Genomic DNA, 21,402 nt, shown 5'->3' with positions numbered 1-21,402 from the left:
AGGCCTGAGCTCCCAAACTGCCAAAGGAAAGGAGAAAATGAACAGTCACAAGATTTAGTACCCATAGCACCTTCATTCATTTGACCAGTCAGCAAATATTTATTGGGCATGACAATATGCTATGACTTTGAGATACAGCCACAAACAAAAGGGCATGGTCTCTACCCTCACAGGTCTCCCTGACATCAGTCTAAGAGACAAAAAAAAAAAAAAAAAGTTACCAAACAACAAATCACCCAACTAAAAATTGTCTGAGTGAAACAGAGTGCTTTGAATATCTCTACTAAGAATCAGACCGAGGGACACCTGGGTGGCTCAGTCAGTTAAGCGTCTGACTTCAGCTCAGGCCATGATCTCACAGTTTGTGAGTTCGAGCCCCGTATCGGGCTCCAACAGCTCAGAGCCTGGAGCCTGCTTCGGATTCTGTGTCTCCCTCTTTCTCTGCCCCTCCCCTGCTCGCGCTGTATCTCTCTCTCAAAAAATAAATGAACATTAAAAGAAATGAAAAAAAAAAAAAAAGAATCAGACCGAGTTTGGAAGGGGACTGGGGGCTGGTTAGGGAAGGCTTCCCTGAAGAAGTGACACCTGGACTAACAGCTGAGGGATAAGTGAGGGTTAAACCCCACAAACCCCTGGAATGAGGCATTCCAGGTAGAGAGAATACCTGTGTGGAGACCTGAAGGGTGATGCAGCAGGGTGCTTCGGGGCGACTAAAAGACCAAAATATAAAAGCAAATATGAGTCATCAGGAAGAAATTTCTCCTGTGGGTCCTAATAATAAAAGGGGATCCTATATGACGCTAAAGGCTGTAACTTCTACAACATTTCTATAATACATAAGCGTGACTCTTGTATGGCTATTTCTTACAATGCGAGCTCATACAAAATGATGGAATAAAGCCAATGCATAATTCAATAAAAGCTATTATAAGGAACACTGAGATAAGGCCCAAGATAACCCCAGAAACCCCAGACTCAAACGGGATCATATTCAAAAGGCTCACTCACCACCAAGGAAAGCCAGCTGGATGTATATAGGACCAGGGTCTATAGCCACACCCCCACCCCAGCCATATCCTCTGACCTCAGGCTGAGGTCATTTTCTCTTACTGCACAAGGAAACCCAACACATGATAAATCATTAATGTCCCCATTGCTGGACTATCAGCTCCACGAGGGGCAGACACTATACCTGCTTTATTCTCTGGCACATTACCAGCAGAACACCGGGAAGTAACCATCTGCTGAAGGGCCCGACCGTGGCTCAGTCGGTTGAGCGTCTTACTCTTAATTTCAGGTCGGGTCATGATCCCACAGTTGTGGGATTGAGCCCCGCATCGGGCTCCACGCTGAGCATGGAGCCTGCTTGGGACTCTCTCTCTCTCTCTCTCTCTCTCTCTCTCTCTCTCCCTCTGCCCCTCTCCCCTGCTTGCATGCACTCTCTCTCTCTCTCTAATAAAACAAAAATTTACCCATTTGCTGAATAACAGTACCTAGAGAAGTAAATGGATCACAGATGCTTCATAAATATTATGTCTTAAAACCAAATGTTTACAAAGAACAAGGTGGCAGAGAGCCAACAGATATGGTTTCTGATAAGGGTCCAGAGGCAGACATTCTGTGCTTCCAATTAAGGGCAGATCCATTATGCTGTGAAACCTACCAAGTAGAAGGTAGGGTTGAAGTTTTCTCACAAAGATGCAGAAGCACAGTTAGGACACCTGGCTGATCAGATAGGTGACCGTCCTATCTCGTATGAGATCAAATCAATGTCTCACTTTACAATCTCTTCTTCTTTATCAACATTTCACACATCTGTCTTCTCTCAGTGCTACAGCTCTTCTAGAAGAGAGCCCCTTATTTTTCTCTCTCTTTTTTAAAGAAGCTTTACTGAGGTATAATTTACATACTATAAAATTCATTCATTTTAAATGTACAATTCAGTGATTTTTAGAAAATTTGCAGAGCTATGTAACCATCATCACACGCAATTTTACGACATTTCCATCATTCCAAAAAGATCCCTCATGTCCATTTACAGTCCTGCCCTGCTCTCACCTCCAGCCCCAGGCAACCACTGATTTACTTTCTGTCTCTGTAAATTCCCCTTTCTGGACATCTATCTATCTGCTTTTGTTAGAACTGTTCCATAGCCCCTAACCATACCCCTGCCTCTGATGTGGCCCATTTCCGTCATCCTTTATACCACTGATGATCTTTCTTTCTTTCTTTCTTTCTTTCTTTCTTTCTTTCTTTCTTTCTTTCTTTCTATTTATTTTGAGAGAGAGAGACAAACAGACAGACAGACAGACAGACTGTAGGAGGGGAAGAGAGGGAGAGAGAATCCCAAGCAGGTTCTGAGCCATGAGCCCAGAGCCCAAAGTGGGGCTTGAACCCACAAACTGCAAGACCATGACCCAAGCCAAAACAAAGAACCGGATGCCCAACTGACTGAGCTACCCAGGTGCCCCTATACCCCTGATGACCTTATGACCTTTCTAAACAGTATGCCTCACTGTGGCTTTACTCTTAATTAAAATCCTTCAGAGACCAAAAACCATAAAACACCTAAGAATAAATCTAACCAAAGAGGTGAAAAATCTATACACTGAAAACCAAAGAAAGCTTATGAAAGAAATTGAAGAAGACACAAAAAAATAGAAAAAGACTCCATGCTCCTGGATAGGAAGAATAAATATTGTTTAAATGTCGATACTACCCAAAGCAATCTACATATTCAATGCAATCCCTATCAAAATTATACCAGCATTCTTCACAGAGCTAGAACAAACAATCCTAAAATTTGTATGGAACCAGAAAAGACCCCGAATAGCCAAAGCACTCTTGAAAAAGAAAACCAAAGCAGGGGGCATCACAATCCCAGACTTCAAGTTGTATTACAAAGCTGTAATCATCAAGACAGTATGGTACTGGCGTAAGAACAGACACTCAGATCAATGGAACAGAATAGAGAACCCAGAAATGGATCCACAAACGTATGGCCAACTAATCTTTGACAAAGCAGGAAAGAATATCCAGTGGAATAGACAGTCTCTTCAGCAAGTGGTGCTGGGAAAACTGGACAGCGACATGCAGAAGAACGAACCTGGACCACTTTCTTACCCCATACACAAACATAAACTCAAAATGGATGAAAGACCTAAATATAAGACAGGAAGCCATCAAAATCCTCGAGGAGAAAGCAGGCAAAAACCTCTTTGATCTTGGCCGCAGCAACTTCTTACTCAACAAGTCTCCAGAGGCAAGGGAAACAAAAGCAAAAATGAACTACTGGGACCTCATCAAGATAAAAAAGCTTCTGCATATCAAAGAAACAATCAGCAAAACTAAAAGGCAACCAACAGAATGGGAGAAGATATTTGCAAACGACATATCAGATAAAGGGTTAGTATCCAAAATTTATAAAGAAATTATCAAACTCAACGCCCAAAAAACAAATAATCCAGTGAAGAAATGGGGAAAAGACATGAATAGACACTTCTCCAAAGAAGACATCCAGATGGCCAACCGACACATGAAAAGATGCTCCACATCACTCATCATCAGGGAAATACAAATCAAAACCACAATGAGATACCACCTCACACCTGTCATAATGACTAACATTAACAACTCAGAAATCAACAGATGTTGGCGAGGATGTGGAGAAAGAGGATCTCTTTTGCACTGCTGGTGGGAATGCAAACAGGTGCAGCCACTCTGGAAACAGTATGGAGGTTCCTCAAAAAACTAAAAATAGAACTACCCTATGACCCAGCAATTGCACTACTAGGTATTTATCCAAGGGATACAGGTGTGCTGTTTCAAAGGGACACATGCACCCCCATGTTTATAGCAGCACTATCAATAATAGCCAAAGTATGGAAAGAGCCCAAATGTCCATCGATGGATGAATGGATAAAGAAGATATGGTATATATATATACAATGGAGTAATACTCAGCAGTCAAAAAGAATGAAATCTTGCCATTTGCAACTACGTGGATGGAACTGGAGGGTATTATGCTAAGTGAAATTAGTCAGGGAAAGACAAAGATCATATAACTTCTCTCATATGAGGTCTTTAAGAGACAAAACAGATGAACATAAGGGAAGAGAAACAAAATAATATAAAAACAGGAAGGGGGTTAAAACAGAAGAGACTCATGAATATGGAGAACAAACAGAGGGTTACTGTAGGGGGTGTGGGAGGGGGGATGGGCTAAATGAGTAAAGGGCATTAAGGAATCTACTCCTGAAATCATCGTTTCACTATATGCTAATTTGGATGTAAATTTAAAAAATAAAATTAAAAAAAAAGAAAAGGCAAAAAAAAATTCCAAAAAAAAAAAAAAAAAATCCTTCAGAGGGTTCTCACGGCCTGGAAGATAAAGTCCAAGCTCTGACATTCCTTCATTTTCTCTCATTTGCCATTTTTAATATATCTTATGTTCCAGATATGGCAAACTACCTCCATTTCCCCAGAGGCATACACCGTCTTTTCTTCACATGTCAGACACACTGTGCTCACTGCCTGTTTGCATGCAAAAACCTCCCACTTTTTCATTAAGATCCAACTCAGTCATCCCCACTTCTTGACGCCTTCTCTGGTCAGTTCTGCTCATCTTCTCCTTCAGGCCAAGACTGTACTGTTATTGTCATTTATTGTAATCCCTGGTTACCTCTCTTTTTCTCTTCTTTTTTTTTTCTTTTTCTCTTATTAAACGTTTCAAGTTCCCTGAGGACAAGTAATATTTATTCATTTTGAGGCTGTGATGCCTAGCTCAGTAACTGACACACAGAAAGTGGTCAAGATGCTTCCTAAACAAAGGAATAAACCGGTAAATGTCCTTGCTTGCTTCCAAAGGTGATGTTATCTAAGTGGTATTTCACAAGCTGGGAGGACAGGGCAGCGGGGAGGGAATCCATTCTGCATACAGATTCTCATTCGACTCAAGTCGACCTAACTGTCCCCGGACAGTGAAGTTTTGGGGGTTCAAGTGTGGCCTCCTCCCAGGAAGATAAAAACATGTGCACAAATCAGAATAAGAAAAGTGGCAGGGAGCTTCCTAGGTTAGAGGCTGCAGTCACCTGGAGAAGATTAGGCCCAGCTTCCTGAGGTGCTGACTGCCCGCACGACCAACAATAAAAACAGCATCTGAAATTTTTATTGCAGTTGACAAGTACTTTTCCAATTGCAATTTACCTTCTTTGTACTCACAAGCAGACTTGAAATAATCTCTTTTAAACTTTTCGATCTAAACAAAGACAAAGGGCTTAGAAATTAAGTAAAAGATGATAATTTAACTAACCCTCAAAAGAAACGAGACAAAATGTTAACAGTGGCTGTCTCTGGGTAAAAGAATTACAGGTGATAGTTTTTCTCTGCGCTTTTGCAAAATTTCTGCAGTGAACATGTATTCCTTATATCATCAGAATAAAAAAAAAAACTAAAAAAAAAAAAAAGAACTCTACTCCAGCTGTAGGATTTTAACCTCTAATTCACTGGTACCAAAGCAAAATGATGGAAGGTTCCTGACTGCCTTCATTTTTCCATGCATGCCCAAAAGCTGTTCAGCTCTTCCCTGTAGTTACTGAGGTCATCCTTGTATTTCATGCCGTTTAAATATTATCTCCGTGACATCAATTCCTAGCTCAACTACAAAAATTCCTAAATAGACTGGACTTTTTTTTCTTCCCTCTCCCCTCCCCCACAAATAGTATCAAATGCCTATTATGTGCCAGGCCCAGTGCTAGATACTAGAGACAGGGAGCCGAGTAAGAGACAGTCTCTGCCTTGCAGCCAAGGAAGACAGGCAAGTTCACTGGAACCTAAAATAAAAATAAAGTATGATTAGGGTATGCAAAGAGTAAGCAGTGAGCAGAGGAGAGACCCCCTGGAAAGAAAAAGTCAGAGTGTTGGTGGAATGCTCCCAACACCACATGTCTGTACTGTGGAAGGTACAAGTAACAGGGCAGAAATTGCAGGAGGAAGTTAGTGACATATTCATGTTTTGTGTGAGTTTTCATGGATTTTGCTTTGAACGTGAAAGGCACTGACTTGAGAATGTTTGGTCATTTGTTGTCTGCATTTATTCTAAGGGATGGAGGATCACTTCAGACATACACTACACTGTGGCAGCTAAAGGGGAAACTCGGTATTCAACAAATCAAGAAGTTTCTTTTGTAAGACACAGAGCAAGAATATCCAGACTGCTCCCTCTCAGGCTAACAAATATGTCATTTTTATTTCAAGCAGCCCAGGCTCCAGCTGTTCCTGGCTCCCAGGCCAGAGGCAGCCATGTGGTGCACTATACAAGTGAGCAAATAGAATTCCAGACCCAGGTACAACAGAGCATTGCTGTGTATGACTTTGTTCAATGAGGAAACCTAGAATTTACTGGAAATCTTTTATTGTAGTCAGATGTTTCCTGTGTCTGGTTTCTGAAGTGGATAAAAGGAGTATGAAGAAGAATGGAGCTCAGTCTTTCTAGCACTGGAGGGGCTTCCAAAGCTCAAATGATGTGAACAAGCTATATATTCAGGTAGTACCTGGCACAGTACAGATTCAACATGTATCTTCTGCTATCTACCATGTGTAAGCGCTAGAGATCCACGAATGAATAATTAAAAAAAAAACTGTCCCCTCAAACAGCTTGCAAGCAGGTAAAATAAAAACATACAGGGGTGGCGCAGTCGGTTAAGCGTCCGACTTCAGCCAGGTCACGATCTCGCGGTCCGTGAGTTCGAGCCCCGTGTCAGGCTCTGGGCCGATGGCTCAGAGCCTGCAGCCTGTTTCCGATTCTGTGTCTCCCTCTCTCTCTGCCCCTCCCCCGTTCATGCTCTGTCTCTCTCTGTCCCAAAAATAAATAAACGTTGAAAAAAAAAACAAAACATACAAAGCTGGGGCACTGGGTGGCTCAGTCAGTTGGGCATCCAACTTCACAGGTCATGATCTCCCAGTCAGTGAGTTCAAGCACCACATCGGGCTCTGTGCTGACAGCTCAGAGCCTGGAGCCTGCTTCATATTCTGGGTCTCCCTCTCTCTCTGCTTCTCCCCCACTCGCACTCTGTCTCTCTCTATCTCTCAAAAATGAATAAACGTTAAAAAAAATTTTTTTAACACATACAAAGCTAAGCATTTGATACTTATCAATATCGTACTATATACCTGATATTTGCTAAGAGAGTAGATCTTAAATGTTCTCACCACAGGCACACCCACACAAAGGTAACTAGGTGAGCCAACGGACGTGCCAACTTGCCTTCTTTCACAAATACATATATATATATCAAACCATCACATCATACACCCTGACCTCACACAATGTTATTTGTCAATTAGCTCTTAATAAAGTTGGGGATAAAAAGCTAAGTATAATACACCAGGATAGAAATAAGAGTAATGAAGGAAATAACTCACTGTTTCTTAATTTAACAGATATTTATTAAATAACTACTACACATCAGACTTAGGGATACAACGGTAAGCCAAGAACAAGAATGTTCCTATTCTCGAAGACTTTTATGTTTTAGGCAGGGAGACCGGAAAAAAACAGGAGTAAACGATCGAACAAACCAACTTCTGACACTGAGTAAGTGGTATGAGGAACAGTCAGTGATGTGACAGTGACCGAGACTGAAGTACAGGCACTGCCAGAGGAAGTGTTTTGGGAAGGCTTCTCTAAGGAGGTGACACAGGGGCCAAGACCTGAAGACAGGAGCCAGCCAAGAAAAGATGAAGGGATAAAAGAGCTCCAGGCCAAAGGAGAAGGAAGTACAGCAATCTTAGTACATTTAAGGAACAGGGAGAAGGCAGTTGTTGGAACGCAGACCATGGAAAATAAAAGGAGGTGGGCAATGAGGTCAGAGAGGAAGACGGGAACTAGATCCTTGGGAGGCCCTGTGTAGGAGGCCACAGAAAAAGTCTGCATTGTGTTTTAATAGCTTAAACCAGGGGAGTAACATAATCTGATTTATTTTTTAAATATAAACTTTGCTATGTGGGAACGAAATTGACTATTCTGGCAAGGGAATGAAAGACAGCTTAGGGCAGAGAGACTGAAGGCAGGGAGATCGGTAATGGGGAGAACTCTCATTCCAGAGAGGACATGGCAGCCTGAACCAAGGCAGGGGCAACAGGAAGAGAAAAAAGGATGGATGCTAAATATTGAACAAAAGGAAAACTTTACGGGACGAGTGACTGGTGGGACAAGAGTGAGAGATGAGGAAGGAGGTGGATTATATCTACATTTGGGGCTTGGGGCAAACAGATGGTGACTGCTGCCTGATTGCGAATGGCCTTCATCTAAACTGCACAACCCTGCCCCTCCTCTGGCCACTGACGGCTGGACCACAGTGGGTACCTGACCCAGGGGCAGCCAATCCAAAGACCAATCATCATCCATCTATGAGGCAGATGGAGTCTGCCTTTGGGAGACTTGAACTGGGAAGCACAGAGAGTTGGGGAGACACAAGCAGACAAAGAAGAGCAAAGAGTGGGAGGCCATGGGCCAGACCTGATGCTGGGCCCTGGGGCCCACGCTGGTGGCAGAGATCAGAGTGAAAGCCACAGACCAGCCATTGAGGGCAAAAAGATGCCTTAAAGAGCGGTCTTAAATCCAGAATGTTCTTCCAGTGCCCTCTCTATGGCATTTGACTGTGCCATGGATCACCTTTCCACTAGACCTTTAGAGTTCAGCTTTTCCTCAGTTCCTCTGAAGCTTACCTTATAATCCTATAATTGAGATTCTCCTTTCCATACCTGTTGCTATCGCAGAGCCATCTATAGTATGAGTGGGCTCACTTCCTCTACCTTCCAGTCCTCACCCTTTAATACCCTGGGGCACTCTCTCTCTCTCTTTTTTTTTTTTTGGCCTTCCTGATGACTGGGTGTAATGTGTGGATCTGACAGCAGGCTGGACCTGCTCCAAGCACAACTTACCCCACAGGGTCTGACTCTCAGAAGTAAAAGGCCCCACTCGGACCTTAGGACTAAGCTGTGTTCTCCAATCTAGCTTTACGGAAGAGCCTCAACTTTAGGGCTTTATTGGTCTATCAGCGGCACTAATACTTTAATGGCCACACGGCTCTTTCTTGTAGATTCTCCATTGCCTAGATCCTGGGGGGAGGGCTCTAACCCCTAGTCTTAGTCCCTCAATTTCCCAAACGAGACCTGAGTAAATGAGATTCCTGAAGATACAGAGAAAGAGGTCGGAAGACAGAACATAAAACACAATCATTAATGTGGTTTATGGGAGAGAAATCAGTGAAATAATTAAAGAGACAGGAGTAGCGGGACAGGGCGAGCCAGAGGAGGTGACAACCAGTTACAAGAAGGAATGCTGAAATGTGGCAAAGAGGTGGAAGAAAGGAGTGGATGAAAAGATACAGCAGAATTGTTCCCTGCGAAGACATCTGCAACCTTGGTGGGAACAATTTCTGTACAACGATCAGAATGCAGATGCGGCTGTGAGTAAGTAGAGGCTGTTGATACAGTAGACTTATTTCAGGGAGTTTCTCCTTAGATTTATTTCATTAATTTATCAAACATATTTGAGTCCTTCCTAAGCTCAAAAGACAGCAGGAAGGGACGCCTGGATGGCTTAGACGGTTAAACTTCTGACTTCAGCTCAGGTCATGATCTCACGGTTTCATGAGTTTGATCCCCACATCGGGCTCCACACTGACAGGGCAGAGCCTGCTTGGGCGTTTCTCTCTCTCTCTCTCAAAATAAATAAATAAACTTTAAAAAAAAAAAAAAAAAGGCTGCAGGAAAAGATCCTGCCCCTGCCATGGAAGTGTTTACAAACTATCAGGAGGAGAATATAGAGAACTTGCTGTAGGAGTTCAGATGCAAAAGGCAGAGTTTTTGCTGGGAGAACCTAGTAAGAATGTGGAGGAGATGGTGTTTAAGCTTGCATTAGATGACCTTATAGGTCACCTTATAGGCTATGCTGGTAGAGTGCGAACAGCTTAGAAGAAGCACTGAAGCATTGAAAGTAAGGGGTGTGTGGTTTCAGGAAGCTAAAATCAGGCCTAATTAATATATTAGGGTTTCTTTCAGGAGGTAAAAATGCATGTGACTGAAAGGGAACTCGTCAATACAATCTGTTTAAACTTTCAAAAAAAGGCTTTGACACATCAAAGACTATTTTTAAAAAGTGAGTCACCATGAAATTGAGGAAGAAACTGCTATATCATCCAGGAAACAAAAGGTGCTTGGCTAAGGATCTAGGGCAGGACACCCCCTGGGGCATCAGCACCCACAGGGAGACCAGAAAATCTGGCAGTAGCTGGAATTCTACTACTCACTGCCTCTAGGCGGGTGGGGGATGGGAAGCTGGACATCTGTGTGTGCAACAGAAGAAGCTGGAATGAGAACACAACTAGGCACGTGCTGCAACTGAGTGAGATGGAGGATGAGGTCTGGAACTTCAGGGGCATGGGAAAGCTTTAGTCCTGGTGCCCTGCAAACTCAAGGACTGGATGTGGTACAGAGACTACAGTTTGCTGCACTCTGATTTACAGTACCCACATCCCTCCACTCCCTTCCAAACCCCTCAAAGTGACATAAAAGATTGTTGTAAAGCAGAAGTACACAGGGGCACCTGGGTGGCTCAGTCGATTAAGCGTCCAACTTTGGTTCTGGTCATGATCTCGTGGTTCATGGGTTCGAGCCCCGCATCAGGCTCTGTGCTGACAACTCGCAGCCTGGAGCCTGCTTCAGATTCTGTGTCTTCGCTTTCTCTGCCCTCCCCCGCTTGCTCTCTCAAAGACAAATCAACATTTAAAAATTAAAAAAAAAAGCAGACATACACAAAGACAAAGAAAACAGAAGAAGAGACACCAGCAATAAAGGTTTTGAAGTTGGAAAGCAGGTAAACAGAACTAACTCAGCAAACCCCAAAAAGCTGAATCCTATCCTAGTAGTGGGGAAAGCTGGCATATAACCTGAAATACCCCACAGAACTCCCCAAAGGCTCAGTTGCTGAGGGCACTGGGTACCACAGGAAGTGGGAGAGCAAACAATACTAAAAACAAGACACCACACTCTTAAGTATGGGCTGAGATCATGAGACATTAGGAGAAAGTATCCAATGTAAACACAGAGACCAAAACAATTGAAAAATAAACACAGTGTGGAAAAACAGAAAATGCACATGGAGATGAAAACTTAGGGGGAAAAATCATTAAAATCCTCAGAGAGAAAACATTTTATTTATAAAACAAACGATGTCAATTTTTCAAAAAGGTACAGTTAGTGAATAAAAAGAAAATTATAACCCTTGAAAATTAAAAACAGGATAGCAGAAATAAGAAGGATTGAAAAATAAGTTGAGGAAATCTCCCAGAATGTAGAGCAAACGACAGAGATGGAAAACAGGAGAGAAAAGTTGGGTTTGCTTTTTTTTTAATTAGAAGACCAGTCTATGAGACATGACATCTGAATACAGGAGTTCTAGGAAGAGAAAATAAGAGAAAAAAAATGGGAGGGGAAAATATTGAAGGAAATAATAAAATACCTCCATAATTAGAGGGGTTGTTTTGTTTTGTTTTAGTGTAAGGGACCTCTGAGTGCATAGCACAGTATGAAAATAACCCTCCACACCAAGGTACAGCATCAAGAAACTTCAGAACACTCAAATTTCCAGAAAGAACAACAGGTTTTATACAAATAAAAAATCAGAATGGCATAAGATGCCTCAATAGGAACACTGAAAGCCTAAATGTAGTGGGGCAACATCATTAAAACACTGAGGGAAAATAGTTTCTAACCAAGAATTCTATGCCCAGCCATACTATCAATAAAGAATGAGATTAAAGACACACGCTTTCAAACAGACAAGGTCTCAAAAATTTATTTCTTATGCATCCTTTCTTGGGAAATTATTAGAAGATGTGTCCCATTAGATAAAGAAGAACATGAAAAAAAATGGGATCCATGAAACAAGATACACCAAAAGAAGACGATGGTAGAGGCTGACTCCAAGATCATAGCTCGGCAGCAGCGATAAACAGGAAACAGTCCAAAACACAGCCCATCAAAGCCTCCAAGAGAGATTTATTCAACAAAATGGAACTGATACACTACCTAATGTGTTTGAACATATGGAGAACAGATTCATACAGCTAAGGAACAGTTTAGGATTGAAGTAAAGATAAATACACAGAAAACTAAGCAAAACAAAAGGCAAGACTGTTAATGGACTTTAGAGCAAACAAAATGTGCAGCAAAAAAACAGTAATCTTGTTATCTATGAATAGCATTTTCATGGTCAGAATATGTGGATGGAATGCTGTTCTAACTATATTAGGAGAATGGGACGATGGACTTCCTATCTGTGGTGGAGAAACAGTGAGTGTGATAGAGTACTAAATCTTCATCTTCCATTGTGGAAAGCCAATAGATAATACCCTAAGTAGAGATATTAAGAACTGGCAATATAAGTGTGTTACTCTCAGGTTTGGAGGTAAATACCAAACAGATTAGTTGGAAGAATTGAAATTGGATGCTTCCTGGATAAGAAATCTAGTAGTGGTGGAAATGAGGGAGTGCTTTCTTTCTGGTTCATGTTTGTTGGTAACCAGTCTTGTAGAATTGTCTTTTTGAACTATGCACACGTATAACTTCAATAAGAACAAACACTAAATTAGCTTGCACAAGATTACAGGACTACTGAGGCTGGACTGGGGCTTCAAATCTAGTTGATCTAGTTCTCTAACCTATTTGTCATAGATCTACCAATAGGGCCAATGAAGACTCTATTAGAAACCTAGGTGACTCGGGGCGCCTGGGTGGCACAGTCGGTTAAGCGTCCGACTTCAGCCAGGTCACGATCTCATAATCCGTGAGTTCAAGCCCCGCGTCAGGCTCTGGGCTGATGGCTCAGAGCCTGGAGCCTGTTTCCGATTCTGTGTCTCCCTCTCTCTCTGCCCCTCCCCCGTTCATGCTCTGTCTCTCTCTGTCCCAAAAATAAATAAACGTTGAAAAAAAAAAAAAAAAGAAACCTAGGTGACTCATATTTTACCATATCCTACTTAATGCCTGACTAGATACTACTTTACATTATTTTGTGATTATTTATCTAAATATAATTTATCAGGGGCACCTGGCTGGCTCAGTCAGTTAACTGTGTGACTTCAGCTCAGGTCATGATCTTGTGGCTTGTGGATTCAGGCCCATGTCAGGCTGTGCTGACAGTTCAGAGTCTGGAGCCTGCTTCAGATTCTGTGTCTCCCTCTCTCTCTACCCTTCCCCTGCTCATGCTCGCTCTCTCTCTCTCTCTCTCTCTCAGAAATAAATAAAACATTTTAAAAAATTAAAAATATTTCTATAAATATGGCACAAAAACAGACACTCAGGTCAATGGAACAGAATAGAGAACCCAGAAATGGACCCACAAACGTATGGTCAACTAATCTCTGACAAAGCAGGAAAGAATATCCAATGGAATAAAGACAGTCTCTTCAGCAAGTGGTGCTGGGAAAACTGGACAGCAACATGCAGAAGAATGAACCTGGACCACTTTCTTACCCTATACACTAAAATAAACTCAAAATGAATGAAAGACCTAAATATAAGACAGGCAGCCATCAAAATCCTCGAGGAGAAAGCAGGCAAAAACCTCTTTGATCTTGGCCACAGCAACTTCTTATTCAACATGTCTCCAGAGGCAAGGGAAACAAAAGCAAAAATGAACTACTGGGACCTCATCAAGATAAAAAAGCTTCTGCATATCAAAGAAACAATCAGCAAAACTAAAAGGCAACCAACAGAATGGGAGAAGATATTTGCAAACGACATATCAGATAAAGGGTTAGTATCCAAAATTTATAAAGAAATTATCAAACTCAACGCCCAAAAAGCAAATAATCCAGTGAAGAAATGGGCAAAAGACATGAATAGACACTTCTCTAAAGAAGACATCCAGATGGCCAACCGACACATGAAAAGATACTCAACATCACTCACCATCAGGGAAATACAAATCAAAACCACCATGAGATACCACTTTACACCTGTCATAATGACTAACATTAACAACTCAGAAATCAACAGATGTTGGCGAGGATGTGGAGAAAGAGGATCTCTTTTGCACTGCTGGTGGGAATGCAAACAGGTGCAGCCACTCTGGAAACAGTATGGAGGTTCCTTAAAAAATTGAAAATAGAACTACCCTATGACCCAGCAATTGCACTACTAGGTATTTATCCAAAGGATACAGGCGTGCTGTTTCAAAGGGATATATGCACCCCCATGTTTATAGCAGCACTATCAAAAAACAGCAAAAGTATGGAAAGAGCCCAAATGTCCATTGATGGATGAATGGATAAAGAAGATGTGGTGTGTGTATATATACACACACACACACACACACACACACACACACACACACACACACACAAAATGGAGTATTACTCAGCAATCAAAAAGAATGAAATCTTGCCATTTGCAACTACGTAGATGGAACTGGAGGGTATTACGCTAAGTGAAATTAGTCAGAGAAAGACAAATATCATATGAGGACTTTAAGACACAGAACAGATGAACATAAGGAAGGGAAGCAAAAATAATATAAAAACAGGGAGGGGGACAAAACATAAGAGACTCTTTAAGTATGGAGAACAAACAGAGGGTTACTGGAAGGGTTGTGGGGGGGGGGATGGGCTAAATGGGTAAGGGGCACTAAGGAACCTACTCCTGAAATCACTGTTGCACTATATGCTAACTAATTTGGATGTAAATTTTAAAAAAAATTAAAAATAAATATTTCTATAAATAAACAAATAAACAAATTTTTATCAAAAATAATTAGTTCAGGATAAAAAATAAAACAACCAAATGTGTGGAACTGATCTGGACCCAGGTGAAAACAACCTGGTCCCCAAGACGACAACAACAACAACAACAACAACAACAACAACAACAACAAAACACCTGGAGTGCCTGGCTGGCTCAAGTTGGTACAGCATGAGACTCTTGACCTCAGGGTCGTGAGTTCAAGCCCCACATTGGGTGTAGAGCCTACTTAAAAAAAAACAACTATGAAAAGGCATATTTAAGATAATTACAGACGTTTGAGTATGGATTAGGTATTAGAAGATATTCAGGAATTATAGTTAGTGTGAGATAGTAACATTATGGCTACACTTTTAAAAGTTCTTACCTTAGAAATATATATACTGGAATATGTAGGGGTAAAATGACACAATGTCTGGGATTTGCTTTAAAATCCAATGTAATTTTAGAAATCACAGAAATGGACCCACAAACATATGGCCAACTAATCTCTGACAAAGCAAGAAAGAATACCCAATGGAATAAAGACAGTCTCTTCAGCAAGTGGTGCTGGGAAAACTGGACAGCGACATGCAGAACGAACCTGGACCACTTTCTTACCCCATACACAAACATAAACTCAAAATGGATGAAAGACCTAAATATAAGACAGGAAGCCATCAAAATCCTCGAGGAGAAAGCAGGCAAAAACCTCTTTGATCTTGGCCCCAGCAACTTCTTACTCAACATGCGGAGAAAGAGGATCTCTTTTGCACTGCTGGTGGGAATGCAAACTGGTGCAGCCACTCTGGAAAACAGTATGGAGGATCCTCAAAAATTAAAAATAGAACTACCCTACGACCCAGCAATTGCGTTACTAGGTATTTATCCAAAGGATACAAAAATGCTGATTTTTTATAGGGGCACATGCACCCCAATGTTTATAGCAGCGCTATCAACAATAGCCAAAGTATGGTGAGAGCCCAAATGTCCATCGATGGACGAATGGATAAAGAAGATGTGGTATATATATATACAATGGAGTTATTACTCAGCAATCAAAAAGAATGAAATCTTGCCATTTGCAACAATGTGGATGGAAATAGAGTATATTATGCTAACTTAAATAAGTCAGTCAGAAAGACAAATCTATAATTTCATTCACATGTGGAATTTAAGAAACACAACAGATGAACATAGGGGGAGGAAAGGAAAAATGAGATAACAGAGAGGGAGACAAACCATAAGGGACTCTTAACTACAGCTAACAAACTGAGGGTTGATGACAGGGAGGTGAGTGGGGGGATGGGCTAAATGGGTGATGGACATTAAGGAGGGCATTTGTTGGGATGAGCACTGGGTATTACGTGTAAGTGATGAATCACTAAATTCTATTCCTGAAATCATTATTGTACTACATGTTAACTAACTTGGATTTAAATTTAAATAAATAAATACATAAATAAATAATCAATAAAATAAAATAAAATAAAAAATGAAAAAAAAATAAAAATTAACAAGGGTGCCTGGGTGGTTCAGTCGGTTAAGTGTCCAACCCTTGGTTTCAGCTCAGGTCATGATCTTGCAGCTTGAGCCCCACATTGGCACTGACAGGGCGGGGCATCATTGGGATTCTCTCTCTCTCTGCCCCTCCCCTGCTCGTCCTCTTTCTTTCTCTCTCTCTCTCAAAATAAATAAACTTTAAAAAATTATTAAATAAATAAATACAGGAGGATGGGGCGCCTGGCTGGCTCAGTGGGCAGTGCACGTGACTCTTGATTTAGAGGTCATGAGTTTGAGTTCCACGTTGGGTGTGGAGATTACTAAAAATAATAATAAACTATTTCATTTTTTTAAGTTTATTTATTTACCTTGAGAGAGAGAGAGAGAGGGCCAGGGAAGGGCAGAGAGAAAGGGAGAGAGAATCCCAAGCAGGCTCCACACTGTTAGCGTGGAGCCTGAGCAGCGCTCGAAGCCCCAAACGGCAAGATCATGACCTGAACGGAAATCAAGAGTCGGTCACCCGACCAACTGAGCCACCCAGGTGCCCCTAAATAAACTATTTTTTTAAAAAGGAGGATATGCATCGTTCAATACCCCAGCTGAGAAATGAAAAGTTGTAACTGGTTGTCACCACTGTCATTCATCTAAAATATTAAGAGTGGATGACAGGGGGAGAAATGGAATATATCACCGGTGAGAATATAAAATGGTGAAGCGGATTTGGAAAAGAGTCTGGGATTTCCTCAGTAGGCTTTTTTTTTTAAGTTTTTATTTATTTATTTAAGCAGTCTCTACACCCAATGTGGGGCTCAATTCACGACCCTGAGATCAAGAGACCCTGAGATCAAGAGTCACATGCTCTACCAACTGAGCCAGACAGGCGCCCCCTCAGTAGGTTAAATATAGTTACTGTAGGACTCAGCAATTCTACTGAGAGGTATATACAGACCCAAGAGAATTTTATGTCCACACAAAAACTTGAACATGAATGTTTACACCAGTCTTGTTCATTAATAGCCAAAAAGTAGAAGCATCCTAAATGTCCATCGACTGATAAATGAATACATCAAATGTGGAATAACCATATAATGGAATATCATTTCACCATAAAAAGGAATGAAGTATTGTTAAATGCTTCGACATGGATGAACCTTAAAACATTATGCAAAGTGAAAGCCAGTCACAAAAGACCACATACTGTATGATTCCATTTATATGAAATGCCCCAAATTGACAAATCTATCCTGATAGAAAGCAGATTAGTGGCTGCCTAGGGCTAGTGGTGGTTGGAGAGAAATGGAGCATGACTGCAAGAGGGCACAGAGTTTCTTTCTAAAATAATGAAAATGTTCGAAAATTAACTGTGGTGATGTGTGAATACTCTATGAATACACTAAAAAACATTTAATCCTATACTTTCAATGGGTGAGTTGTATGGGATGTAAATTATATTTTAAGAAAGCTATTATCTAAAAAGGGGGGAAGGAGAGTGGAAGGTATGTCATGTTCGCTCTAGGGAAACATGGACCCCTATTGCCATGGAGGCTGACCATGGGCAAATCTCTGCTCCTCTGAACAGAGGGAACCGGACTGTTTGGATTTTTTTTTTTTTTTAATGAAAGCAACAAAGAAACCCCATCAGCAGTGGGCTAAGAAATCAGTAAAGGTAATCATTATTTATTACTTATTATATTGAGGAGAAAATTAAAAGGAGCTGGCTTTGAAAGCCCTCTTTCAGTTTCTGTCCTTAGTATTCTGAACTTCTTGTTTAGTAACCTTTTTATTTTATTTTTTTTAAGAACTAGACAAGAAGGGAATTTTGCCTAATCTTTTGACTTAGAATTCTCCTATACCTGAACTTCCGTCCCCTCAAGCAGATATTGCAAACTGGAGGCTCTCAGCTGTGTTATATTTAGCCCACAAAGTGGATGACCATTTTTGAATTTGGTAACATTTATAAGTCAGGAGATTTCACATAAAAATTTGCATTTCCAGCTTCTCTTGAAAAATGGGCAGATTCTGATAATAAAGAAGAATGTGTCTTTTATTCAGCAAGGTGACGAATGATCTTTGTAAATCGATATCCAAAGTACTCGAAGAATAAGTTAGCCAGTTCTTGCTCTGAAACTGGGGAAGAGAAGGTAAAGGAATCAGGCAGACAGGGACTGGGTGTACCAGAGGCAGAGGACAGAGATGGAAGGGTGAACATCTTTAGAGCTATCCTCTGAGGTAACATGCAAGTTGGGACAGTCTTCCCGTTACTCCCTGTCAGAGCCCCTCTACCTCTCTCCATGGAGGGCTTACCACAGATCAACTGAGTATTACTTGTGTTCAATGCTGGTTTCCCATACAGACTTTTAAAAAGCTCCAGGTGACACGTACTGCCTTATTCACAATACTCTTCACTTAACACAGTACCTGACACACAGCAGACACTCGATAAATACCTATTGAATGATAAATTTAAAAATCAATGAAGAAATGATGTGGAAAGGGATCTGGAAACCAGGTAATCTAGGAAACAAAAATCCTAAAAGAAAGGGTCAAAAACTGTGTAGAGTCACTACAGCTTTTTAGAAGTCTGTATTTTAGAATATCCACAGGATGCTCGGCTCCCCCTCCCTCAGAGAGATGAATCATGTATGCCTTCATGCAGGACTTTCCCATACTTCACCGGGGCTTTACTACTCTAGTCCTGTCTCTGGCCCCTAACCTAAAAACTCCAGTTCACGGTCTGCAATGCAAAGGTCCTGAATCTGCCACTCAGGGGCCCACATACCTGCACGTACAGCAAGATGCAATCTTCTGGAAGCATTCACTGCAAAACTCTCCACAAGGGAATGGCACGGAACACAGCTTTGATTTTTATTAAAATACATTGTAAGTTATGCAGCCCTATTTGCTCAGTGAAGCAAGAATAAAAATATCAAAAGAAAAAAACCAAGTTAGAACTGGAATCACCACAACTTCTAACGCTACTTTATATAATAACAAGGATTCAGTGTCATCGCATACAGTACCTCTTAAAATTTAATCAATTGCCCTCCAAATGTCTTTAATGGCTTTTCCCCTCACATCTGGGTTCCAATCAAAGACACCCATTGCACTTGGTTATTTTGTCTCCTTAACCTCTCTTAATTAGGAATAGCCCACCTCCTCCAAGTTTGTTTCTTCGTGTCACTCACTTTTTTTTTTTCTTTCAAGAGTCCAGGGCAGTTAGCTAGTAGCATGTCCCACGTGTTGAATTTGTCTGATTATTTCCTCAATATTAGATTCAGATTAAACATTTTTGGCACAAACACTCTGTAGATGATGGGTATTTACTACTGCATCACACTAGAAGGCTATCATACTGGTCAGATATCATACTGGTGATATGAAATTTGATCATCTGGTCAACGTATTGACCCTCGGACCACTTTTCCCCCCTTGTGATTAGTAAGGTAATTATTAAGTAATTATTAAGTAATTAATAATAAAGTAATTAATGTAATTAGTAAGTAATTAAGTAATTATTAAGTAATTAATATGAGAATTAATAAGTCAATTTTCTTTATGCCATAATGGTACTGTGGCTATGTAGGAGAATATCCTTGTTTTTAAGAAATGCAAGATGAGATATTTAAGAAAAAGTACAAAAACTCTGTAACTTCTAAAGGAATACTATAAACAACTCTAGGCCCACTCTAGATGAGATGGACCAATTCCCTGGAGACACAGTATGTCAAAACTCACACAAGAAAAAAAAAAAATCAACAATCTGAATAGGCCTGTATCTATTAAAGAAATTAAATCAAGAGCACCTGGGTGGCTCAATCAGTTGGATGTTCGACTTCAGCTCAGGTCATGATCTCACAATTTGTGGGTTCAAGCCCCGTGTCAGGCTCTGTGTTGACAGCTCAGAGCCTGGAGCCTGCTTCAAAGTCTGTGTCTCCCTCTCTCTCTCTGCTCCTCCTCTGCTTGTGCTCTTTCTGTCTCTCTCTCAAAAGTAAATAAAAAATAAACATTAAAAAAAATTTTTTAAGAAAGTAAACCAATAATTAATAACCTTCCAAAATAGAAGGCACCAGGCCCAGATGAATTCACCGGTGAATTCCACCCATCATTTAAGGAAGACATTAAACCAATTCTGTACTCTATCTTCCAGAAGATAGAAGCAGAGGGAATGCTTCCTCACTTGTTCTAAAAGGCTGGCATTACCCTAATACCAAAATAGGACAAAGACATTACAGGAAAAGAAAACTACAGACTAATATCTCTCATGAACACAGATGTAAAAATCCTCAAGAAAATATTAGCAAACTGAATCCAGAAATGTGTTAAAAATTATATACCACAACCAAGTGAGATTTACCCCAGGGATGCAAGGCTGATTCGACATTTGAAAATCAATTAATGTAATATACCAATATCAACAGGTTAACGAAGAAAAAGCAGATGATCATATCAAGAGATGCAGGAAAAGCATTTGACAAATCTAACAATCATGATAAAAACTCTCAGTAAACTAAGGAAAGAGCAGAACTTTCTCAACTTGATAAAGAATATCTACAAAAAACCTATTGCTAATACCACTTAATGGTGAGAAACTAGAAGTTTTCCCAGTAAGATAAGGAACAAGGCAAGGATGTCCCCACTCACCACTCCTTTTTAACACTGTACTGCAAGTCTGAGCTAATGCAATGAGAAAAGAACAGGAAATAAGGTATACTGATAGGGAGGGAAGACACAAAACTGTCTTTGTTCACAGATGACATGACTGTCTATGCAGAAAATCTGGAAGAGTTGGCAAAAAACTCCTGGAACTAATATGCAATTATAGCAAGTGTGCAAGATACAAGGTTAATATATAAACGTCAATCACTCCTATAAACTAGCACCGAAGAAATGAAATTTGAAATTTAAAACAATACCATTTACATTAGTACATCCCAAAATGAAATACTTACACTTAAATCTAACAAAATACAAGATCTATATTAGGAAAACTATAAAACTCTGATGACTGAAATCAAAGAAAAACTAAATAAATGAAGAGATATCTCATATTCCGTAAGAAGACTAAATATTTCCAAGATGTCAGTTCTTCCAAACTTGAGCTATAGATTCAAGGCAATC

At 40.6% G+C, this 21,402-nt stretch overlaps 1 protein-coding gene across 4 annotated transcripts in view; it reads right to left on the bottom strand.

The window, feature by feature from the left end:
- Positions 1-21,402, bottom strand: part of ST3GAL3 (ST3 beta-galactoside alpha-2,3-sialyltransferase 3) — a 198,573-nt gene that overhangs the window by 116,603 nt on the left and 60,568 nt on the right. The window lies entirely within an intron of this gene.

This window comes from Acinonyx jubatus, chromosome C1, assembly GCF_027475565.1.
Source record: "Acinonyx jubatus isolate Ajub_Pintada_27869175 chromosome C1, VMU_Ajub_asm_v1.0, whole genome shotgun sequence".
Taxonomy (NCBI): domain Eukaryota; kingdom Metazoa; phylum Chordata; class Mammalia; order Carnivora; family Felidae; genus Acinonyx; species Acinonyx jubatus.
The sequence above is the reverse complement of the archived record's forward strand: the minus strand, read 5'-3'. Positions and strand labels throughout refer to the sequence as shown.